General features: G+C 37.3%; 1 long non-coding RNA gene across 1 annotated transcript in view; it reads right to left on the reverse strand.

The window, feature by feature from the left end:
• The window catches only part of LOC119489040, a 138,672-nt gene that overhangs the window by 68,891 nt on the left and 45,469 nt on the right, over positions 1-24,312 (reverse strand). The window lies entirely within an intron of this gene.

The raw sequence follows: 24,312 nt of genomic DNA on the forward strand, positions 1-24,312 counted from the left end.
GCAATCGCTCAGAGCATTTGCCTTAATTCCCTCCTTTATTAGCTACATTCTTTTGTATATAATTAAAACATTTCTCAAGTGAGCATGTGCGTGTTTGTTTTATTTTTTTGTGATATATTTTTCATCAGCAAACATATTGTATTCCACACGTCCTTTTTTCCTCTTTTTTTTTTTGCACCGTATCACCATAGCCTTGATGCTTCTCTCCCTGAAAGAGCCCAAGTTTAGAGCGGTGGATATGAGGGCAGAATTAGGTGAGAATTTGTCAGCAGTCAGCCATTGTGCGAGGGTCTCTGTGTTATTATATTTCCTTTCATATGGAGGTGACCCCCTTTGTGTTAACAAAGAACATGAGGATGAAACTGAGCTCTGGGTGCTTCTCACCCGGCGCTGATAATGCCTCGGTAACCCAGCACCCCCCCTCTTCTCCTTGAGGGAGCGCTTTAATTTATGCTTTTTCATCTCCCTGGGCGCGGGACTGTTAACCTGCTCTGTGCACTACTGATTCAGGGGAAGGGAAACCTCTTATGCACACCAGACTGCTGCGTCAAGTCTCTCCTCTCACTGCGACATTACAAAGTTGGTTCTTGATGCACCCGACTAAAAATTCCCCTCGAGAAATTTTGTGATTGTGAAATTAGAAGATTCAGGATTTTTAGGGCCGTCAAAGTTAACGTGATAATAACGCGTTAACGCAGATTAGTTTTAATGCCACTTATTTCTTTGACACATTTAAGCAACTTGGGTTTTTTAGGTTGTAGCGGGCTCAGTTTTAAAGCTAGTGTGAAGATACTGATATCATAAGAAACTAGAAAAACCTAAGGAATCCATCGGTACCAACCATGTCATACTAACAAAGGAGGCTAAATAACGCTCCAAACGTATGCTAAATTTTGGCGAAGAAAAACTGGCATGGCCATTTTCAAAGGGATCCCTTGACCTCTGACCTCAAGATATGTGAATGAAAATGGGTTCTTTGGGTACCCACGAGTCTCCCCTTTACAGACATGCCCACTTTATGATAATCACATGCAGTTTGGGGCAAGTCATAGTCAAGTCAGCACACTGACACACTGACAGCTGTTGTTGCCTGTTGGGCTGCAGTTTGCCATGTTATGATTGGAGCATATTTTTATGCTAAATGCAGTACCTGTGAGGGTTTTGGGACAAAATTTGTCATTGTTTTGTGTTGTTAATTGATTTCCAATACTAAATATATACATACATTTGCATAAAGCAAGCATATTTGCCCACTCCCATGTTGATAAGAGTATTAAATACTTGACAAATCTCCCTTTAAGGTACATTTTGAACAGACAAAAAAATGTGTTATAGATTCAACTGCCCAACATTATATAAAGTAGTAATAAAATGAGCTATCTGAACATTTTATTGCATCAATAATAATAATTCAATGATATAATACATGAAAAAATAATTATATATACCTAGTAATAAGTACATTTATTCTTTTAATGCGAAGCAGCAACAAATGTTTACTACGTCTCTGATACGGTGTTAGGAGAGTGAGCAGTAAACACTGAGGCTGATATCATTGAGATAAAATTAAAAAGAGTAACACTGGATTACATGCTGCACCATTTCCTGTGAATTCCTTGTGCATAGTTAGGCAATTTGAATCCAGTGAGGGGATGGCGGACTCCGCCAATGGAAACTACTAAACAGAGAGATAACTACTGAGTGGAAATACATTGAAAGGCTATTGCCTTGATGAAAAACTTAAGGATTATAATTTAAAGTGAAATGAGTTGTTTTAAAGAAAGTATTTTTTATATTTCCGTATTGCTACTTCTATTTACGGATCAAGAACGGATATGAATGGTAAATAAACCTACATCATAATGATTGTAATGATATACATGTTAAACCTTATTCATAGCCACAGAAAGAATCCACGATTGGGCTACATCTCCTCCCATGAGTGGACCCTACTATACAGACACATGAGTGGTGGCTTTTGTGGTCTGCAAAACCATTACGTATTCACAGTGGACCAATAATACTGTGCAAACCAGTGATTCAATTAATCACATTGTGGCAAAGAAGCCATGTAATTGAAATATCTAGATAAGGATATAACAGTGACTCTAAATGATATATAAATGATGAAGACAAAAAAAAAAAAAGCAGCATGGTCCAAAGATGGGGCTCTAGCGGTTGCCTTGAACAGTCTGGGCCTAAATAGCGAAGCCATAGAAACATGATGAAAAGATCTATTGTTGCTTTTGAAGGCAACCCCTATCTCTCAAGGACATCTAATTAACAGACAACAGCTGAGTCCATTTCAAATGGTAATATTTTTTCTCTTAAATGCACCATTTTCAATGCCTTATTGCTTACTTCAACAGACATTAGCAGTCCTTTTTTTTCCCAGAGAGGGTTTTCATGCTTTATTTACTACACTCTATACAGTATATTGTTGATGCTTGTGCAGGCATTTCTCTCTGACCTCTTCCATATACAATAGTGAATTGGTAGTTAATGAAGGTAAACATTTCAACATGCTTTTCATCTTTGGCTCATCACAGTATTTCAATGAACTACGTTCAGACTGTTTCAAGTCTAATTTGTCCAAAATGTAGCCTGATTAAAAAACAAATAAATAGTCAGACGTTCATACTGTATATTCAAAAACAAGCACTGTGTTCATGCTTTCGGTTTAGAGAATCATTGTGTCGTAATTTTTGTAAAAAATACTAGTATGATGTGGGCCTCTCCTAAAGTATTCATGGCGCAAAACACAAAACATGTGGAGCAAATAGGATTTAAAAAAAGTTATTTTTATAAAACGGTCACTATATCCTGACAACAACCAATCTGGAGCCTCGCTGTCTCTGAGCAGCTGTCAATCAACGGTCAAACTAGGCAACGCTGATCAAATATGAATCAATATTCTGTTACTGTAATGCCTATTTCTCGCCTCAAATGTTTTAAGAAAGTGTACTCTTTAGCTGTAAAAAGAGAAAGTTTGTGAACCGGCAGCCATGTTGAGATCAGTTGAGGAAATACCAAGCACCGCCCACCAGCTGGAGCACACTTAAAAAATTGAGCAGAATTTTTTTTATCTCTTCAAAATGTACCTTAAAGGGAGATTTGTCAAGTATTTAATACTCTTATCAACATGGGAGTGGACAAATATGCTGCTTTATGCAAATGTATGTATATATTTATTATTGGAAATCAGCTAAAAACACAAAACAATGACAAATATTGTCCAGAAACCCTCACAGGTACTGCATTTAGCATTAAACAATATGCTCAAATCATAACATGGCAAACTGCAGCCCAACAGGCAACAACAGCTGTCAGTGTGTCAGTGTGCTGACTTGACTATGACTTGCTCTAAACTGCATGTGATTATCATAAAGTAGGCATGTCTGTAAAGGGGAGACTCGTGGGTACCCGTAGAACCCATTTTCATTCACATATCTTGAGGTCAGAGGTCAAGGGACCCCTTTGAAAATAGCCATGACAGTTTTTTCCTTGCCAAAATTTTGCGTAAGTTTGGAGCGTTATTATTTAACCTCCTTCCTGACAAGCTAGTATGACAAAACTGAGCCCGCTAGAACCTAAAAATCGCAAGTTGCGTTAATGCGTTAAAGAAATGATTGGCGTTAAAGCGAATTTGCTTTAACGTTTTATTATCGTGTTAACTTTGAAAGCCCTATTTATTACACATCATATATTAATAAATAAGTCTTGAATATATCATGTCACCAAAGAAGCCCCAATATTATAAAAAAAAAACATTTCAATATTAGATTTACTGAGAAGCTGCTCATAATGTTCCTATGACCATATCACATTTGTAGTTTCACTGTACATTATTTTACATTACTGTACAGGGAAAGTCAGTTCAAATTATATTATAGTGTAACACATTGAAAATGTCTTCATCTTTAAATTCTCATAAACTAAATGAATAAATATTTTTCCTTCAGAGGTCGGATCTGGCCGCGGTTGTGGAGGAAGCACAGAAATTGAAAAGGTCAAATACACCAAATAGTGCAGTAAAAACAAAATGTATGTTCACAGAAAAAAGTATTTTGTGCCCTGTGTATGGCTGCTGTCAGCTTCCTATGATTTCATTAGATATAAAATCACAGTAATGTGTGTCCCTGATGCATTCAGACTGTTGCTTACCACCAACATCCCACAGACAGACGTGCTAACTACTCACACTGTGCATCTGACGTTTTGTCTCTCCCATGGGGAGAATCTAAAATCAATAGCAGCTATGTTAAAGATGTAGCTTGCCACCTGACCTGTCCTCCCCTCGTCTTCATCACAGGCTTTTTTGCCTTTCTCTCTCAATACCCTTCACCCCTCCCTCCTTGCCCCCCGTAAATGATGTACCCACACCCTCTTAACGAGGCACAAATTGTTTAAGACAGTCAGTCTAGGTGAAGTGAGTCCCCATGTCCTCAGGCTGACGGAGGAATATATATGCAGAGGAATAGCAGGTCAGGGTTCAGACAAAAGACCAGATCCAGCCCCTTTAGTTTGCAAAGGAGGGGAATGGAGTGTGCTTAAACGTCTTGGGAGTCGTTTGCCTCTTGATTTTGGAATCAATGAAGGGGGTGAAAAGGGAGGGTGGAAGGTTTCTGTAGCAGAAAATGGCATTAGAGTTAATGACCAAGTTTGTCCCAGAGGGGTAGTCCATATTAAAGCTATTTCACCAGTGACAGCACTCACCACATGACCTGACTGATTAATAACAAAACGGTGCTCAAATAGGAATAACAATATGTGTCAGTCAGTATGAAAGGAAAACAATTATTCAGCTGCATTTCTACTGTTTTTGTAGCATTTTCTAACATTAATGCAAGATATTTAATACTCTTATTAACATGGGAGTGGGAAAATATGCTTGCTTTATGCAAATATGTGGATATATTTATTATTGGAAATCAATTAACACAAAACAATGACAAATATTGTCCAGAAACCCTCACAGGTACTGCATTTAGCATAAAAAAGATGTTCATATCATAACATGGCAAACTCAAGCCCAACAGGCAACAACAGCTGTCAGTGTGTCAGTGTGATGCCTTGACTATGACCTGCCCAAGTGGGTACCCATAGAACCCATTTTCATTCATATATCTAGAGGTCAGAGGTCAAGGGACCCCTCTGAAAATGGCCATGACAGTGATTCCTCGCCAAAATTTAGCTTAAGTTTTGAGCATTATTTAACCTCCTTAGCGACGAGCTAGTATGAGATGGTTGGTACCAATGGATTCCTCAGGTTTTCTAGTTTCATATGATGCCAGTACCTTCACTCTAGCTTTAACTTTAAACGGTTGTAAACTACTTTAAACTGAGCCCGCTACAACCTAAAAATCGCAAGTTGCGTTGCATTAAAGAAATTAGTGGCGTTAAAACAAATTTGCGTTAGCGTCTTATTATCGTGTTAACTTTGACAGCCATAGCTGCAAGTAATGATTATTTTCGGTATTGATAATCTGTCAAATTTTGTTACTAATTGCTCAACCCTTAAGTCTATAAAATGTCAAAAAAAATGTGAAGAACGTCCGTGAATTTTGTCTGACCAACAGTCCAAAAGCCAAAGATAGACTATTCAATTTATAATGATATAAAACAGAGAAATGCAGCAAATTATCACATTTAAGAACGCTCAAATATTTACACTTGTTCCTCAATAAATGACTGATATATTTACTTGGTTATCAAAAGGATTGACAATTAACTGCAATACAGTTATACAGTCATACATGCAAGCCATATGAAAGCTGTTCAAAAAGCAAATAAGACATGAATGAAAATATATTTATAAATAAGAATATATTTTTGCTATTCTTGGCAACGGGTAGTTGAGAAATACAGTATAACCAAGGAATGAAATTAGCACCTGCCAAATACAGGGTAAGTGTTGGCTGGAGCAGGTAAAAAAATTCAGGTCACCTGCCACCATGGCAGATAATGTTAAATAATGTTTTTAAAAAAAAACTACTAAGTTAAAAATAGTAGGGATTAAGGTTACAAGATATATTTCATATTTCTACTGTCTGGTACCACTGACTCAGCGTTTACATTCTAAAGCGTTCTACATAGAATTCACAAGTGGTAGACAAAAACATTGTTCAGTGACCTGCCACAGTGGCAGAGCCTGAATATAACTACAGAAACATGTACACTATAAGGCAAAATTTTCTGCAGTTTGGTCATATAAGCAGCAGTGATTATGGAGAAAGTTGAAATGGAGAAATGATGTACATCAAGGTCCAAAAACAAGTTTCCTAAAGCTGCAATTTAAAGTAATACAATCTAAAAATAGAAAAGTGAAATGTACCCCTATGACCGAGAGGTCAGACGACTCAAATGAAGTGACAGCACTCACCACATGACCTGACTGATTAATAACAAAAGGGTGTTCAAACAGGAATAAGAATAAGTGTCAGTCAGTATGAAAGGAAAACAATTATTCAGCTGCATTTCTACTGTTTCTCTAGCATTTTATAACATTACAGAAAAATGTTATAACGTTGGCGTTCCTTCATCCCTGAAAATTGGCTTTCAGTTTCACATTTTGTACATTTTTCACTTATTCTAAATAGACACATGCAATACAGTAAGGCTGCTGCAAATAAGGATTATTTTCAGTATTGATTCATCTTAAAATTAGTTTGACTAATTGATCAATATTTGAGTCTACAAAATGTCAAAAAAAAATTGTTAAGAATTAATTTTGTCCGACCAATAGTCCAAAATCCAAAGATATTCAATTTACAATGATATAAAATGGAGAAAACCAGCAAATTGTCACATTTAGGAAGTTTGAATGCTCAAATATTTACAATTGTTCCTTAATAAATGACTTAAATAACTACTTGATTATCAAAATTATGATTATAATATTACTATATTGTCAATTTCTGTCAAACAACTAATCGAATAACTGATTCACTGTTTCAGCTCTGCATTACAGTTGTGTCACACACGCAAGCCATTTGAAAGCTATTTTTATTCAAGCAAATAAGACATGAATAAGAAAACCGATCAATTATTTTCAAGTAGTTGAGAAAAAACTAACTACAGAAACGTGTACACTATAAGACCAAATCATCTGCAGTTTGGTCATATGAGCCGCAATGCTTATGGAGGATATTGGAATAGCAAAGTTCCTAAATCTCCAATTTTAAGTAAGAATATCTAAAAATAAGAAAAAGGGAAATGTACTCCTATAAATCAGAGGTCAGAAATGAAAAATAACTTTACTTCCCAAACATGCATGTGTGACAGAAGTTCACTAAATAGAGAAATAGATTTACATTCTGGTTGCTATTGTGGATATAAAAGTCAGGGAGGATTTTTTATTTTTTGTTATCGGTCACGTCTGTGAGTCAGAACGGTCCTTCAAACCACTTTCGGGCCGTAACCACCAGTTGAAAAACTCCTATTATGTTGCGTATTGTTCTGAATGCTGATTGTATCATTCCTGTGCGGCAGCAGAGGCCCCATCTGATATTTACCACCGCGAGTCTGCTGGGGGTGACGAGGGGGCAAGGCCAAGTCCCACGTGTCCGGCTGGAGAGCAGATTAAAGCGCTCTGAAAAGCCGCACACTGCTGCCCGCGATGAGAAAAATAATAATGTGGACATGGCCTTCCCTTTATGACAGTAACAACACATTCTCCAGAGACCAATCTTTTTTTATCAATTCCAAAGAGTGACAAACACGCGCACACCCAAAGCCGGAATTGTATGAGAGGATGTATGGAGTATTTATGATGCTTGTGTGTCCTGAAGGCGATGATGACAAAAGCAGTCAAACAAACTTATATTACTACCTGCCGTTTTTTATCCAAACAGGTACACTGGAGCTCGTTATTTCTTTCAAAATGAATGAGGCACTAGCTGTACCATGCAGAAAGTCCTTGAACAAATGTGACTGTAGAAAAAGAAAAGGGCATGAATCAGATATGAACAAGAATTATGTAAAGTGGTATTTGGGCCAGACATTATGATAATATGACTAAGCCTGCGGTATGCTTTGGTTTTCATAGTTCTTAAATACTTAACAACTGACAGAAAAATAAATAAAAGTCATTCTACTTACAGAAAGGAAACAAGAATTCAGCAAGAAGTACTCGGATCCTTTACTCGAGTAAAGAAGTAATACCCCAGTGTAAAAATACAAGTTACAAGTGATGCATTAAAAATGTTGCTTTAAAGGTGCAGTGTGTAGGATTTGGTGGCATCTAGTGGTGTGGTTGCAGATTGCAACCAACTGAGTCACGGCGGCTGGCGGTACCACGGTTTAGCACTCTGCGGCTCACGTTATCACAGTTTCAAGTGTGATGAGAACTACGGTGGCCTTCAGGTAACGTAAAAACATGAAAGCCTCTCTCTAGAGCCAGTGTTTGGTTTGTCCGTTCTGGGCTACTGTAGAAACATGGCGGACTCCGTGAAGAGGACCCGCTCCCTATGTAGATATGAAGGGCTCATTCTAAGCTGACGATAAACACAACGATTCTTAATTTGAGATGATTATATACTAATGAAAACATAGTTATGAATATTATAATCCATTTCTGTCAATAGATCTCCCTGAAATCAGACACGCTGACCCTTTAAGCTGCTATAATCAATATTTTGATATTAACAATGGATCAAATTAATATCTGTAGTGTGAAAGCGATCACTCTTCGTGATGAACCCATAGAACTTTATCAACCAAACTGTAGTTTCTCAGCTTCACGGAGCATTTTAGCTAAATTCTTTTTCAGCTCATTCTTTTGGTTTTACTGTTTTGGTTCAGTCTCAGGGCAGGTTTAAGTAAAACTATAGAAATGTTGTCAGAAAAATATACTTACAGTATCAAAAGAAAAAGTATTCATTGTGCTGAATCACCGCGTTCAGTTACATGATTTTATATTTTATAGTAGTGGAGTATTTCTAATTTATGCATTTAAAGCGGAATTTTATTTGTTTATTTATATATGTAATTTTTGTAAAACCAGTAACTAAAGCTCAGTTTAGGCTTGATCAGCACTAGTTTGTAAGACATCTTGTCCAACCACGTCAGAAATCAAATGTATTCATAGTTGCCCGCTGCTATAGAGGGGGTTGAACGTAATATAATTTAAATACAGGGATAACAGCACATATTTTCAGCCAACCTCTCCTGGAAGACATTCATAGCGTTGCACAAATAGTTGTGGAACAAATGAAAAAAAGAGAGAGCTGGAGAGAGAAGTTCAAACCCCGGCTCCTTTCTCACCTCGGCACAGCCGACCAATCACGGCGTGAAGTGGGAGTGAATGCCGAATCTGCGGTTTTGAAAAGTTGCAGAAATAGTTGGACACAGCCCTCCCTAATCCGACGTCTGAAAGGTGGGGGGGGTGAGCCATTCGACCATCCGACAAGCAGTTCTGATGGAGCACTGTACCGGCCCCTTTACAGCTTTCAAATACATGTAGCGGTTGGAAATGTAGTGGAGTTCATGTTTAAAGTAGCATAAAATGGAAATATTCAAGAAAAGTACAAGTACCTCAAAACTGTACCGTTTCCTCCACTGTTGTAATTTATTTTCAAAGCAGAGTTTACTCACTTGATCATGTGACGTGCATGTGATGCTGAGGGTGCAAACATCAGCAGAGACTAGGGCTGTCAATCGATTAAAATATTGAATTGTGTTTAATCGCAAATTAATCGCATATTTTTTATCTGTTCAAAATGTACCTTAAAGGGAGATTAGTCAAGTATTTAATACTCTTATCAACATTGGAGTGGGAAAATATGCTGCTTTATGCAAATGTATGTATATATTTATTATTGGAAATCAATTAACAACACAAAACAATGACAAATATTGTCCAGAAACCCTCACAAAAAATATGCTCAAATCATAACATGGCAACAGCTGTCAGTGTGTTGACTTGACTATGACTTGCCCCAAACTGCATGTGATTATCATAAAGTGGGCATGTCTGTAAAGGTGAGACTCGTGGGTACCCATAGAACCCATTTACATTCACATATCTTGAGGTCAGAGGTCAAGGGACCCCTTTGAAAATGACCATACCAGTTTTTCTTCGCCAAAATTTAGCGTAAGTTTAAAGCGTTATTTAACCACCTTTGCGATAAGCTAGTATGACATGGTTGCTACTAATGTATTCCTTGTGGATCCAGTATCTTCACTCTACCTTTAAAACTGAGCCCGCTACAACCCAGAAATCGCAAGTTGCGTTAATGCGGTAAAGATATTAGTGCCGTTAAAACGAATTTGCGTTGAAGCGTTATTATCGCGTTAACTTTGACAGTCCTAGCAGAGACAAACGTCTAACTTTTGTTTTCTATAACCGGAGGACATTTTCCACTACGTACCACACATACCTAATGACATAAAATAATAAATGTCGTGACAAAACAAGTTAAACTTCAGCCACATCCCACGGGTTCATGGGCTCACAGAGAATTATTCCTTCTTAGAGCTCTTCTTAGTCACGTCATCAGTTGATATAACAGCATATTTTTGGAATATGTAAAGTTGTTAAATGTTTGTGTCTATGTCATTTGTTATCACTGAGATAAGCCCAAACTACATTTTGTATCATAATAGTGCATGGCGGCTGTGTTGATCTTTATTTTTCATCAGTGAGTTGTATCCTTCAACAAACTGTGTGTGTGTGTGAGACTGCCATGCCGCTGTGTGTACAGTAGTCAGATAAAGAGCCTGAAATCACACTTGTAATCTGGTTTGGGGGGAAAATACTTGATTTAAATGTTTCATGGTGTGTGTGAAGGGTTTGTGGATCCAGACTAATGTGACAGTTTGAAGATTACACTGACCATGCTTTGTATGAAAATTAAAGTTCTTGGGAAGACCGGCATTTAAGCCCACATGCACTGCTGACTGCAGAGGGAGCTGAATACACAGAGTGCAGACGGTGTAGACAGGGGTTACATGTTTGTATTAGTCTGATGCATTCTGACAGAGCGGCGCTACATTTAGGCTGTGACTTTAGTAGAGGAAACAAAGTAATGTAAGATAAAAAACAAATATTGTTTTATTTTGTGTGTGTGTGATTCCTATTTTGAGATTTTACAAAAATATATCCATAATATTAGAAAGGTATGTGACACTTTTTATAATGTTAGGACAAGACCTGCAAAAATATAAAGACCAGAATGATACATACTGTATGAACATGAGTATGCAAGACGAAAAAAGTGTAGAACTAGGAGTCGTTCATGTGGCGTTTTGAAAAATATTTCAAGCATGTTGACATAAATGAACTTCATCCAGATTTAAAGGTCTTATTGATAACATTTTTATGTCGATAAATATGTAAAAACAAAAAATAGCCTTTAGAAAGATCTGACTAAAAGTACGACTTTTCCTGAAAAAAATTATTATGATTGTGAATTAATCGTTTAAAAAAATGTGGCTGGTCCAAAATGAATGTTTCGTTTATCTCTTTGGAAGATAACTGACGTTTAGTTCCCACTCCTGATGTTGGTATCACGTGGTATCTCTGGGTCATCAGTTAGTAAATTGCTAAGATGAACAGTAAACGCCTGACAATGTCTTGTTGTGAAGTAAATGCAATGAAACGTAGGAGAGAGAGAATGCAACAACTAGAGGCTGAATGTTATCAATGTTATCAATAACACCTTTAATCACAGTCATCAAGAAGACAAATGATCCAAATTGGAGAGAAAAAATGTTAAATGATCTTAAAAATTGAGTTTAAGCAAGTTAATGACCTAAAATTAAACATTTATATTAAAATATATTCAGTGAAATAAGAGAGAAAGAGAACCGCTTTGATGAATGTTAGCGGTATATTGAACATTAAAAGTGCACAGACTCCTTAATATTTGAATACAATAAATGCATATTCAAGACAAAAGCTATAAATCTCTGCACACTGAACACAGTAGCACTTGATCTTTTTCTCATATCTCATAAATTTATTATGGAACGCTGGAAAGTAAATAGACGCCACATTGAAGGAGTATAAAAAGAGGTATAAATAGATGTTGTTATTCTAAACCATCTATAATTTTCCTGACAATGCTTCCTGGCTTCTTTTAAACCAAACCGAGTGTATGGACATATGTAGACAAGACAAAAAAGGAAGCGAGTGTGGAAGTAGTAGTCCTTCATGTGGCATTTTGAGAAATATTTCTCGCATGTTAACATAAATATAGAGTACTATAGAGTACGGTCTGGACCTGCTCTATATAAAAAGCATTTTGAGATAACTTCTGTTATGATTTGACACTATATAAAAATAGATTGAATTGAATAAAGGAACTTCATCCAGATTCAAAGGTATTATTGATTGCATTTTTATGTAAATTAATATTTAAAAAAAATAAATAATAATAATATATCTACAGAGCCTTTAGAAAAGTGCCAAATAAAAGTATGGCGTTTCCTGAAAAACATATTAGGATTGTGAATTAATCACTTAAAAAAATGTGGCGGGTCCAAAATGAATGTTTTGTTTACATCTGGGGGAGATATCTGATGTTTGGTTCCCACTTCTAACAAGGTTTGTGAGCCAATAGTAAACCCACGTTGGTATCACGTGGTATCTCTGGGTCATCAGTTAGTGTGGAATAAATATCTGAGATTGATGGTAAACGCCTGGCAACGACTTGTTGTGAAGTAAATGCAATGGAACGTGGGAGGGAAAATGCGACATCTAGTGGCTGAATGTTATCATTTTTATCAATAGCACCTTTAATCACAGTCATTAAGAAGACAATTGACCCAAATTGAAGAGAAAAAATTGTCAAATATCTTAAAAATTGAGTTTAAGCAAGTTAATGACCTAAAATAAAACATTTATATTAAGAATTATATTATAATTAATATATATTTCCAGTAAGAAATGGTCACTGTTTGATATAAGAAAGAAAGAGAACCATTCTGATGAATGTTATATTGAATATTAAAAGTGCAGACTCTTATTTTAACACAATAAATGCATACTCAAGACAAAAGCTATAAATCTCTGCGAGATCTCTGCACACTGAACACAATAGCACTTGATCCTTTTCTCGTATCTCGTATTATGGAACGCTGCAAAGTAAATAGACGCTGCATTGAAAGGAGTATAAAAAGAGGTATAAATAGATGTTGTTATTCTAAACCATCTAATGTGAAACAACATCATTTTCCTGACAATGCTTCCTGGCTTCTTTTAAAACCAAACACAGAGCGCTTTAATACAGCCTTTTGTTTCGCCTGTCTTTCTGTTCTATTATTGCAAAAAAGAATTGTTGCTCCAAATCTACAGAGGAACTCACATGCTCGAGATTAAACTGGTCACCATAATCAGGCGGCAGAATTTAATTGTAAGAGCTTCTGCTGGCACTGTTTTCTCTCTTTTTCTGTCCTCCTTGACAAAAATCTGACAGTGGCTTTGCATGGCAAACCTGTTTAATGAATGACTAATCCAGGAAGAGCGCATTATGGCAAACTGTCACACACACATTGTACCAATATTAACTTGAATTTACATTATCATCCTCTGGTAATGCTGGAATATTTGGATTTCCATTAATGCATGGCCTTTCTGTGTGAGAAGCAAACAGCAGTGAACTAAATCTGCCCCCCCCCCCCTCCTCTTTTGATTGGGTGTTGGTGTTAACGCCGTGCAGAGGAGCTTTCTTTATTGGGATGACAGCTCCAAGGCTTCCCCACTCCTCGCAATCAAGCTCACAAACAAAAGGCCCTGCTCGCATTACTCAAAACCTCTCTTCAAGCAGCAAAGCCAAACTCCTATTACACCATTGTACTGGCGCTGTAAATCAACAAGAACAATGAGGAGAGGCACAATCACACGGGCCGGCACCATCATCCATATAAAAACATGAACCCAAAGAACAATGAATCAGACACTCGTGTGGAAAAAGTACTTTTCCTCCTCCAGGTTATTTATTGTGTTCATCTTCTAGCTCTCTATTCAGTGTTTGTATTTTTATTCTCCTATTTCTGACACGCCAGACTCGATGCAAAAAAGAAATCCAGACGTTTAGTTTTTCCTACATGACCATAAGGTGTAGCTGTCTGCACTGAGGACGGATCTGCAAAGCACACATCAGACACGTTGTAAATACTTTCATATATTAAACGTCTGCTTTGAACTCGGTGACATTTTGAACTGCTGACTGTTGTGAGGTATCAAGAGTATTAGCATTTAGATTTAGCTGAGATTGAAATATATGACAGACTACAAAAGAGTCCTTTTTTATTGTAATAATATGATAAAATGTGTAGCTGCCAGCCTTAATTCACTGATGTAGATTTGGCAGGGTAATCTAGCACGTCACGTTTAACCCTTCTTATTTCATCAAAAGGCCGATATTGTGCACATTTATTATCATTTCTGTACCAGATCAATTTGCGAAAAGTGCAAAACAAAGAGCTGAATAAACATTTATAAACAGAAAGCAAATATTTACGTGTAAATACTGTACCAATAATAAAATGTTTGAACAAATGACCAATGCTGCATACAGTAGAACCATCTTGTACAAAATGCAAAAAAAACAAGCTATGGCTCAGGGCCAGACAAATCCAGTCAGCTCACATTACAGGCCAGTGGGCAACCTCCGTGTCTGAAAAGTGAAGCCAATACAGGAGTGCTTTAAACCTGCATTCTCTCTAATAGCCAGCAGGGGGCGACTCCTCTGGTTGCAAAAAGAAGTCAGATTGTATAGAAGTCTATGAGAAAATGAGCCTACTTATAACTTGATTTATTGCCTCAGTAAACATTGTAAACATGAGTTTATGGTCTCAATCGCTAGTTTCAAGTCTTCTTCAATACAGAATGATGTTCATTTAGTAAATTATGGTCCCATTTAGAGTCAGATAGACCATAAAGCAGGGGATGCTTTAGGGCGTGGCTACCTTGTGATTGACAGGTTGTTACCACGGCGTTGTCCGGTCTGGAAGCTGTTTGCGTTTTCTGTCTTAGAACTTTAACCCTTTCACAGTATGTTTTCAGTTCGGTTGTGCTTAGCTCCACCCTCTCATGTCACTTCTGGTTGCAACAAAACCAAGATGGCGACGGTCAAAATGCCGAACTCAAGGCTTCAAAACGGCAGTCAACAAACCAATGGGTGATATACAGTCTATGTTACAAGTTAAGGGCATGGTTTTTTAAGAAAAATAGCATACTCAGATATTTTCCAAGAAAAAAAAAAGCAGACGAGGTAGGTAAAAAGGACAAGCAGTTAGTTAGGTCGGTTAGCTATACCTTTACGCATCATATCTAAACAGATAAAAATATGTTGCCTAAATTAGCGTGATTGCATAGGTGCAGTGAGGCTGTGGGTGTGCTAACCTAACTTGTAATAAAAAAACAATATCGAAAAATAGTTATTATGGTCACTGAAAAATAACTATATTACTTCATGTAATTTTATTTACCTTGATAGACAGATAGGGGACATGGATCAAACATATGGAAGAGGACAGGAGACCTCAAGGAGGGAGGGAGGAAGGGAGGGACAGATGGAGAGAAAGACGAGAGGAGGCAGGGAGAGGAAAGCGTACAGGAGAGGAGAGAAAGATGCGACAAGCTTCCAGAAAACTTCCAAACACAGGAAGTCTGGATGGGACCCTGAAATACAGATGTTCAAGTCTTAGTTTTAGTATACTTCAAATGGTAAGTTTCAAGTTTTAAAACATGTCTGCATTTTTTTCAGTACTATATTCCTTTAAAAGGTCATGGAAAAATGACTTTTAAAGCAGTATTTAATAAAAACGTTCTTTAAGGCAGAGTGGGCGATCTTGAGAAGCTAGCAAGAGTACACTACATTTTTAAAAATGATCCAAATGAGAAACCCAGCCCAGTGTTGATAACTCTTTTCCAATGAAAGTAGCTAGCAGCACTAGCTCTAAAAATCACTAAATCTAGCGAGAGTCCGCAACACTTACAGCAAAGAACATATATTGCAAAGAAGTGAAAGTCAATTGTTCGTTCCATTGCAACATCAGCGCCCGGCAGCAGAGCTACGCCTCCGCCATTTTGGACTGAAAGCAACTACCTGACGCCAGTAAAACGTCCACCATAAAAAATGCCGTACAAAAGTAAAACAAAATTATTTCTCTTGTATTGTCATATTCTACCAAAATGGCTTTGTTGAACAATAAAATAGTATAAATATAATAAGCGTTTTCAGTCCAAAATGGCAACAGCGTCTGTTTTAAAAAAAAAACAACAGAGTTGCATTTCTTTGCTTCTATACTCTTTTCTTACGGTCCGTCCGTTCTTTATCATTGGCATATTACAGTCCGGCGACAGCCACAGATACCGGATTTATTTCTCTTTTTTTTTGTCAGAGCATTTGATTTATTGATTGCTGTCAGGATGTATTGAGAATTTCAACTAATATAACAAAAACAAATATGTAAAATCTTTACCAACCCTACCTTTAAGTCAGAATCACGATCAACATCAGAGCTACACACTATGTCGACTATCGGTGGGAATTTAGTGTAACCTATAAATACATCGTTCCAAAAAAAAAAGGTTACATTATATTTTCAAATATGAATCATTCATTTTGCTTCAAATAAATAAGGAAGTATCTGTAATGCTTTAATAGTCCTGCAAAAAGACACTTAAAATCTTATGACTTGCACCAGATTGTCATAAATGTACAGGAAAATGTATCATTTGGGTTTCTAACAAATTAAATAACTATTAGCACTTTCAGAAAACCCACCCCTGATTATATATTCCAATACATATCATATGTTATCCTCATAAAACATAGTTTCACACACTCCCATTTCCTCTTTGCACCGTATAACTGACTGATCACCACAGAGTTTTATTCATCATGTCATTGTATGCGGTCCAGTAAAGTCACTCTGTGTACGTAGGGTATATTATGTGCTGCACATAACCCAGCGCTGGTGCCCTATATAAATATTTGTCACCATCAATCTGCACTACTTAGTTAATAATGCTTACACTTAGTTTAGTATGGTGGCAGCTTTTCACCAGTCACACATAATGACGAAAGAGGAGGTGTGGAAAGGACATCCATAAGCCCGAGACACGCCGAGTGGTGCTGGGGAGACGGAAGAGCAAAGCAGCAAGTTTTGAATATTACTGACCCAGCACTTGGAAAAGGCAATGCACAACAAGACGAAAAAATGAATGCTTTTTAGTCTGAAAATCCTTTCACCCTCTCACATTCAGCAGATCAGATTAAGAGAGAGGTTTAAGAAGATTTTGACACGCACAAAAAAAAAAACTTCTGAGCCACGGGAGGGGGTGAGTCGGGGAAGGTGGTAGGGAGCAGTTTGTAATTCAGTGGCTTCAGGCAATTCATCACAGAAATTGAGTTTCTAATGCAGCATCTTGTGAATCCCTTTTGCCCTGTCAACGTTTTAATACATTACATTGAGAATGTAAATCATGTTTGAAATTTGGCACAAACTACACACAGCCCCCGCTGCACTCACTCGCACTGGATCGCACATGCTAGTCTCTCGTTACACACGCATGCAGTGTGCACGGGGGCTATAACGTGCACACATGTATGCAGCATCATACAAACATGCATACTGTAGCCAGGGCTCTGCAAGCAGAACATCCCTTATGTCCTGTTGTTATTTAGAAATTCTAGCAGATTATTTAATATAAACCAAATATAGAATTGTGATTTTGCATGAAACCCTGCAAGGATTATTGTTTCTCTTAATCATCTTCAACTCTAATCAGAACAAAATATGGCAATGAGACAAAAACAGCCTGTATAGTAAATATAGTAAGTCAGCAGTGAAATATGAATCAGAATCTGCTTCACATTTTAACAGGCAATAGCCGTGTTTGTTTTCAAGCAGAGTGAATAAAACAACGTCACTGTCACTGCTATGACATCACTGATTATCATGAAATGTAGTACAGTTAGGATTAGATTTACAAAATACGAGAGATACAACTGTGTACATTTAAGTATACAAATTTTGGATAATAAAAAAATATTACCATATGACTGTACCATACTTTTATCCTGCTGTTACGCTTGTTTTCATTACAATATTACTATAGATGTTCCGATACCATTTTTTCCTTTCCGATACCTGAACTTGCAGTATCGAGCAATACGAGGACCGATCCAATACCAGCCGAATAGAAAAAAATATATATAGTAGTTACTATTATTATTATTTAACAGCTGTTTACTACTGACCATGTATGGATGTGATATGATTACTAACATTGTTGTATGGCCTGGCTCAGGTTACACCCTTTGTAAAACATGAACAAATACATACTGAGAATAAAAGCAATAGAACTTTCTTCTACTATTCAGCTTCAGTTACAAAGAACATAAATTAATAATATAAAAAAAATTATAAAATATAAAGTATTCCGGTTAAACAAGTTGATTATTTTCTGGGTTAATAAATTATGTTATTGGAGACTGGCGTACTCGTCGATACTCGATCCCGAATTTTGGGAAGTATCTGACGTACTTTCTATACTGGTATCGGTATCGAAACAACGCTAAATACTACCATGACATAACCTGATTAGTGGAAGCACATTGGCCTATGGCTACCACATTATTACCATGTTATTACTAGCACTTTCCTTCCTAACTTTCCTAATTTAGACATTTTCTAAGTAAAAGTCCCTAGAAGTGTATGATTCAACTTTTTGTTAAGAAAGTTAACAAAAAATCGCAATAAATCGTGATATCAAATCATAACACTTGTAGAATCGCAGTACTTAAAAATCACAATACATATCAAATCGGCACCCAAGTATTGTGATAGTATCGAATCAGGAGATAGGTGTACCGTCCCAGCCCTACTTTAGACTGAAGTGGTGTCTAACCTTTCCTTTTGAATTGTTCACTATCATCCCAATGTGTCTGCTGTGTCAATGTTTCTACTGCAGCAAAACAGTTTCCTTGTTTCTTAGTTATAGTGATAAAAAAGGAAGTGAGAGCCGACAACTTCTTTCATCAAAAAGAAATCATGTTTCAAAATGTTCAGAAAAAGCATATAATGTGTGGTTTTAATAGAAAAGTCAAGATGCAGCGAAAACACTGCATTCACACATAAAGACGGATCGCCCAAAGTTCATTTAATTCCTCTTGAGCTGAGCGACCAGAGGCACTTTGGAAAATGAGTGGATGTTCAACAAGTCTGTCAGATGACAAAAGTCAACAACTTTCTGCTGTAGACGGCGGTGGAACGAATCGGCAGTTACATTTACAGACGTCCCTGGCAGTTGGATTATTTTTTTTTTTTCAAGGGCAACAGTTCTGCCAATTGATTACAGAAATGAATAACAGTTCTCTGTGATAAATGCCTTAAACATGTCCAACTGTTTATTATCATTCATTCACACTTTTTTAATTAGCACTACCTAATTAGCTCCACATTATGAAATGAAACACATAAACAGTATGACATTAAAATTGGATTGTTCTAAACTTCATGAGGTTCATATACATAGTCGGTAATGAATGAAGTTGCTTCAGGTTCAGGGTCTCTACATAATGAATCCTTGAGTGGTGAGTCTTTTATTTACAAATACTATGACCTACATTACTGATTATGATATGTTTGAATGGGAGGATTACTTGAGCGAGGCCATTACACAATGTGACTCACTGAACCCAAAATGGGAGAATAGGAGCTGTTGTACATACGAGACTGCATTAAGCCTAAATATTTAATTGCACGTTAATTTGAGCAAAGAAAAGAATCCTTGCTACATAGATCACCATTACTGCATCCATTCTTAACATGCTTAATGAGCAACTTTACCACAAATGAGAATCTTGTTTTTAAAGACCTCCAGTGGTTTAACTTCTCGCTTTGCAGCAGTGATGTAGAAGTGGACTCCAGGGTTCGTCGGTACCAGGAGTGAAAGTAGGCCGGTACGGTCCGGTACTCCGTACCACTAAAAGATTCAGTGCCGGTACACAGTACAGGGAGGAGTGGACAGCAGCTGCCTGCCAAAACCCACATACAACCCGTCACTCACAACCACATTTCCAACAACAAAACACATACGTTAACATCAGGTCAACATACAGTTACCTCCGCCAAGGAGGTCGTCATATTTTATGATGTCAACACCGTAAAACAAAATGGAAAAAAATATATATGTATACACTCACCGGCCACTTTATTAGGCACACCTGTTCAATTGCTTGTTAACACAAATAGCTAATCAGCCAATCACATGGAAGCAACTCAATGCATTTAGGCATCTAGACGTGGTGAAGACGACTTGCTGAAGTTCAAACTGAGCATTAGGTACATCAAGGTGTACCTAATAAAGTGGCCGGTGAGTGTATATTGTGGTTATATGAATGTAATTTATTAGATTGTGCTAGACTGCCTTGTTAATACAGGTGTTTGCCTGTACAGAGAATTTTTTTGAAAATGTTGCCACCAAATATGGATTGAAGCAGAATATTTTGTAAGACATGTTGTGAATATTGGAAATGATGACATCTATCAATAAATTTTGACTTTTGGACTTTACTTAACTTTTATATATCACACAGTATGTTTTTTTATCTGTCGCATCTATACAGCTATACGAATGAAGCTGCCCCCACCCCCCCTTCTGTTGTTAGCAAAGGGGTAAAGTGAGAGGTTAAGGTAAACACGGTGGTACTGTAGGGCAACATTAAGGGAGCAGAAAGCATTGCACATTCATTTCGCTACCCACATTTTTCCGCTCTAGTGATTCTGGTCCAAAGCCTGCTTTGCTAACCTTTAGGCTACGACAGCCCCAATTAAACTTAAGTACAACAACAACTCCTCTAACAGTGGATTTCTCAAGTCAGTCATTCTTCATAATGCTTTTTTTTTTTTTTCCTCGCTACCACTTGTGCAAATACAGCGCTGTAAGCATGTCTTCTTTGGTGGAGTGTGGCACTCACGCTGCTCCGCAAGGTAAAGTGCACAATGAGCACATTTGCTTCAAATACGGTACTATCATTTTCAGAGTGGGGGATCATAGTATTCAAATCCGTATTTAACCTTTCAAGGCAGGAGGATTATGCAGCAAAGTCTCCATTCCGAGCGGTTTCCTCGCCCCCTACTCCCCTGCCATAATAATGATCATTATCATCATTGTGTGAAAAGAGGATTATCATATCGTTATATAAACCCAGGAACACCCCTACTATTATGAAGTAATTTCACTCTCATCAGTGGACCGGTACTGTGTATGACAGTCAGCTGAGCTGTCACAGGTGACCATGGCAGTCTTCCATCATTCTCTGAGCTGGCAGAGTCGGCTGTGAAGGGGGACAGAGAGGCTGCGTCTCATTTGAACCGCAAAATGAAAAAGATTAGGAAGTGGAAATCATTGTCTAAAAAATGGCATCTAACGGAACTTTTTTGTAAGTGTGGTGATAGTCTACTAAAACGTATCATTTACTGACTCATTTATTTCTCTCCTCTTTTGTTAAGTCATAATATTAATGATGATTATGCCAGAATGACTGTTTCTACTGCATAGTGAGAAAACTACTAATTAGAAAACAGACTTAAACAGTTACAGGAATGTGTTGATATGTACTCATTACAAAAAAAAACACAATAGTGATGTTGCATAGAGACATTGCTACAATGACCCGGTTAAAACATAAAATGTCTAGGGCTGTCAATCAATTAAAATATGTAATTGAGATTAATTGCAAATCAATCGCACATTTATCTGTTTAAAATGTACCTTAAAGGGACATCTATCAAGTATTTAATACTCTTATCAACATGGGAGTGGGCAAATATGCTGCTTTATGCAAATGTATGTATATATTTATTATTGGAAATCAATTAACAACACAAAACAATGACAAATATTGTCCAGAAACCCTCACAGGTACTTGTGATTTGATTTTACAGTTTCTTAAAATTTCTCATTTCTTTACTGTTATTGAAAAAGCTAAATGGATTCAGGAACGAGTCCTAAAACCCTCGAAATGAGTTAGCATTTTAGCACGTCCGGTTCCCTCGTCTGGAAGTCAATGGGTTTATTAAATGGGTTTTTAGTTAGATGCCTGAAATAAGGTCTGTGGTTAACGCAAGCGGAAGAGATTTTAACGTTTTTTTCTACAACATAAAATACGTCAGTAAATATCCCACTCGTGAACTTTGAAGCCTTTATGTGTCTTACAAAAGGCGGTTGCTAACAAGTGGCTAAATGAGACTATTAAACGTCATCACGTCGACTCGTCCGTCTTTTCAGCCTCGTTGTGTATCCTCGCGCTCATGCGACCGTGGTGTAGTTCGTATATAGCCTAACGTTAGCTTTTTACTTCTGGCAATTGCATTCATGCTTCAGAAATCATAAAAGGGGGGTTCATTTGTGGAGATTATCTTGCTGAACAAAATGTGTAAGTATCATAAACGTGTGTTTGCCACAGATCTTATTTCCGCAAAAATCCAAAACCCAATGGAACAATCCCATTAGCTTTTTATCGAGGGAACCCAGGGCGATGCTAACTTCCTGGTTGGCCGACAAAAATACATCATCCCTGGAGCACTCTATTAGTTAAATGTCCAATATAACATGTCTAACATCAATTCTTGTATCATTTTGATAATATTTTGTCGCAGCTTTCACAGTATTGTTTACCGTCCACCATGGATGGATGTAGTGTCTCCCTAGGAAAGTACTAATGGGCCCATTTGACCTCCTCCCACAATCCAGGCTCCAACACTGCGAGGTTGGAAAGGTACTGTATTTATTCTTTAATGCAATTGGTTTGCATATAGAAGCAGTTTCTTTTGTGAAAGGGACACTAGCACCATATTGTGGATAAAGTCAGCACTACTGGACATTGATTACAAAAACAACCTAGCGCTAGTGACAAACCTACAGCCGCCTTATTCAACGGGTGCTTTTCCCCTTCTAATTATTTACAATGTGCCGCTTGCCGTCATTTTGAAACTCAATAGCGAGGTCAGTTCTGTCACTCCCAGGAACCCCAATGTTTCTGCATCTCCGTAGGTACAGTCTTAAACATATGGACTCCTTTAATTAAATCATACCTTGACTCAGTCCTCCTCTCAGTCTTACTGACAGCAAGGTCATTAAACTATTAAAGGGAGTCACAGGAAAAATTGTTGTGAGCAGATTGAGGCAGGAAAGGTTAATTAAATGGCCATTGCTTCTCTTTACCTCAAGCAAACCAGCATTCTTCTATCCCAGACAGGCCAATGTGAGAGAATGTGGCTTTTTTTTTCTTCATGCTGCACTAGATGTGTGAGCGCACGGCTATTTTTTTTCTGCGCTAAGGGGAAAAAATGGTTTATCTCAACAAAAAAAAAAAAAGATTCTCTCACAATGCTGATATAAAACTGTGGCCTCTTCCTGTGAACCCTGCAACACAGTAAAACTAAGGAAACAAAAGCAGCGAGATAGCACCTCTGTGTCTGGCGTGGTTAAGGACAAATCGTTTTAGAGTGCTTCAGAGATTATTCTAAAACATCCAGATACTGTACGCCTTTCTTTTTACTGTTTGCAGAAAGGGTCAAGACTTGCCATCATGAAGCTGATTTGAAATAATTAGCTTTTAATTCAGCAGCGCTCTGTTTATTAGGACATTTTATTTTTGTCCTTGAAAATTCCAAAAACACTGTAAAACATTACCATGGCTTTACAGTCGTATGGTATGCAGCGAGCTGAAGAGGTTACTGCTTACCATGTGAACAACATCTTCACGTTCAGTACTGACAAGGTTTGTCGACCTCATTGCCCCAATGTAGCTGTAAGACATTTTCCTTTACATATACATTTACTGCAAATCAAATACTACTGTGAAACATATAAAGAATTCATTCCTTTTCAAAGCAGCCAATCACTGAAAAAAAATATAATCTCAACATTCTTCTCCATCCTGCAATTTCACCTTCCTTCCTGGTACTGTTAAAGATTTTGCGGTAGATTGGAGGCGAGATGGAATCTGTATTGTGGCTACAATCACGGCCCACTATTATAACCAACTTTGCGTCAGACAATACAGCGTTTTAACTGTAGACAGCTCTGATGGATTTTACAACAGCTGGAAGTGATACTTTACAGATCTGGAGAATTTTATCTTCTTCATACCTGCTGCTGGAATTTCACAACAACCTCTCAGTGTTTTGTCTGTGGGTTATCTTCAAACGCTAACGAATAGTCTTTGTGATAATCTGCACATACAGTGTATACTATAAATACCAAAATTGGTAATTTAAGTTAGGCCTTTATGTAAATGAATTTCACGGAGGCTGTATGATATATTAAAGATCAGATTAAACAAATTA

This window comes from Sebastes umbrosus, chromosome 5, assembly GCF_015220745.1.
Source record: "Sebastes umbrosus isolate fSebUmb1 chromosome 5, fSebUmb1.pri, whole genome shotgun sequence".
Lineage (NCBI taxonomy): Eukaryota > Metazoa > Chordata > Actinopteri > Perciformes > Sebastidae > Sebastes > Sebastes umbrosus.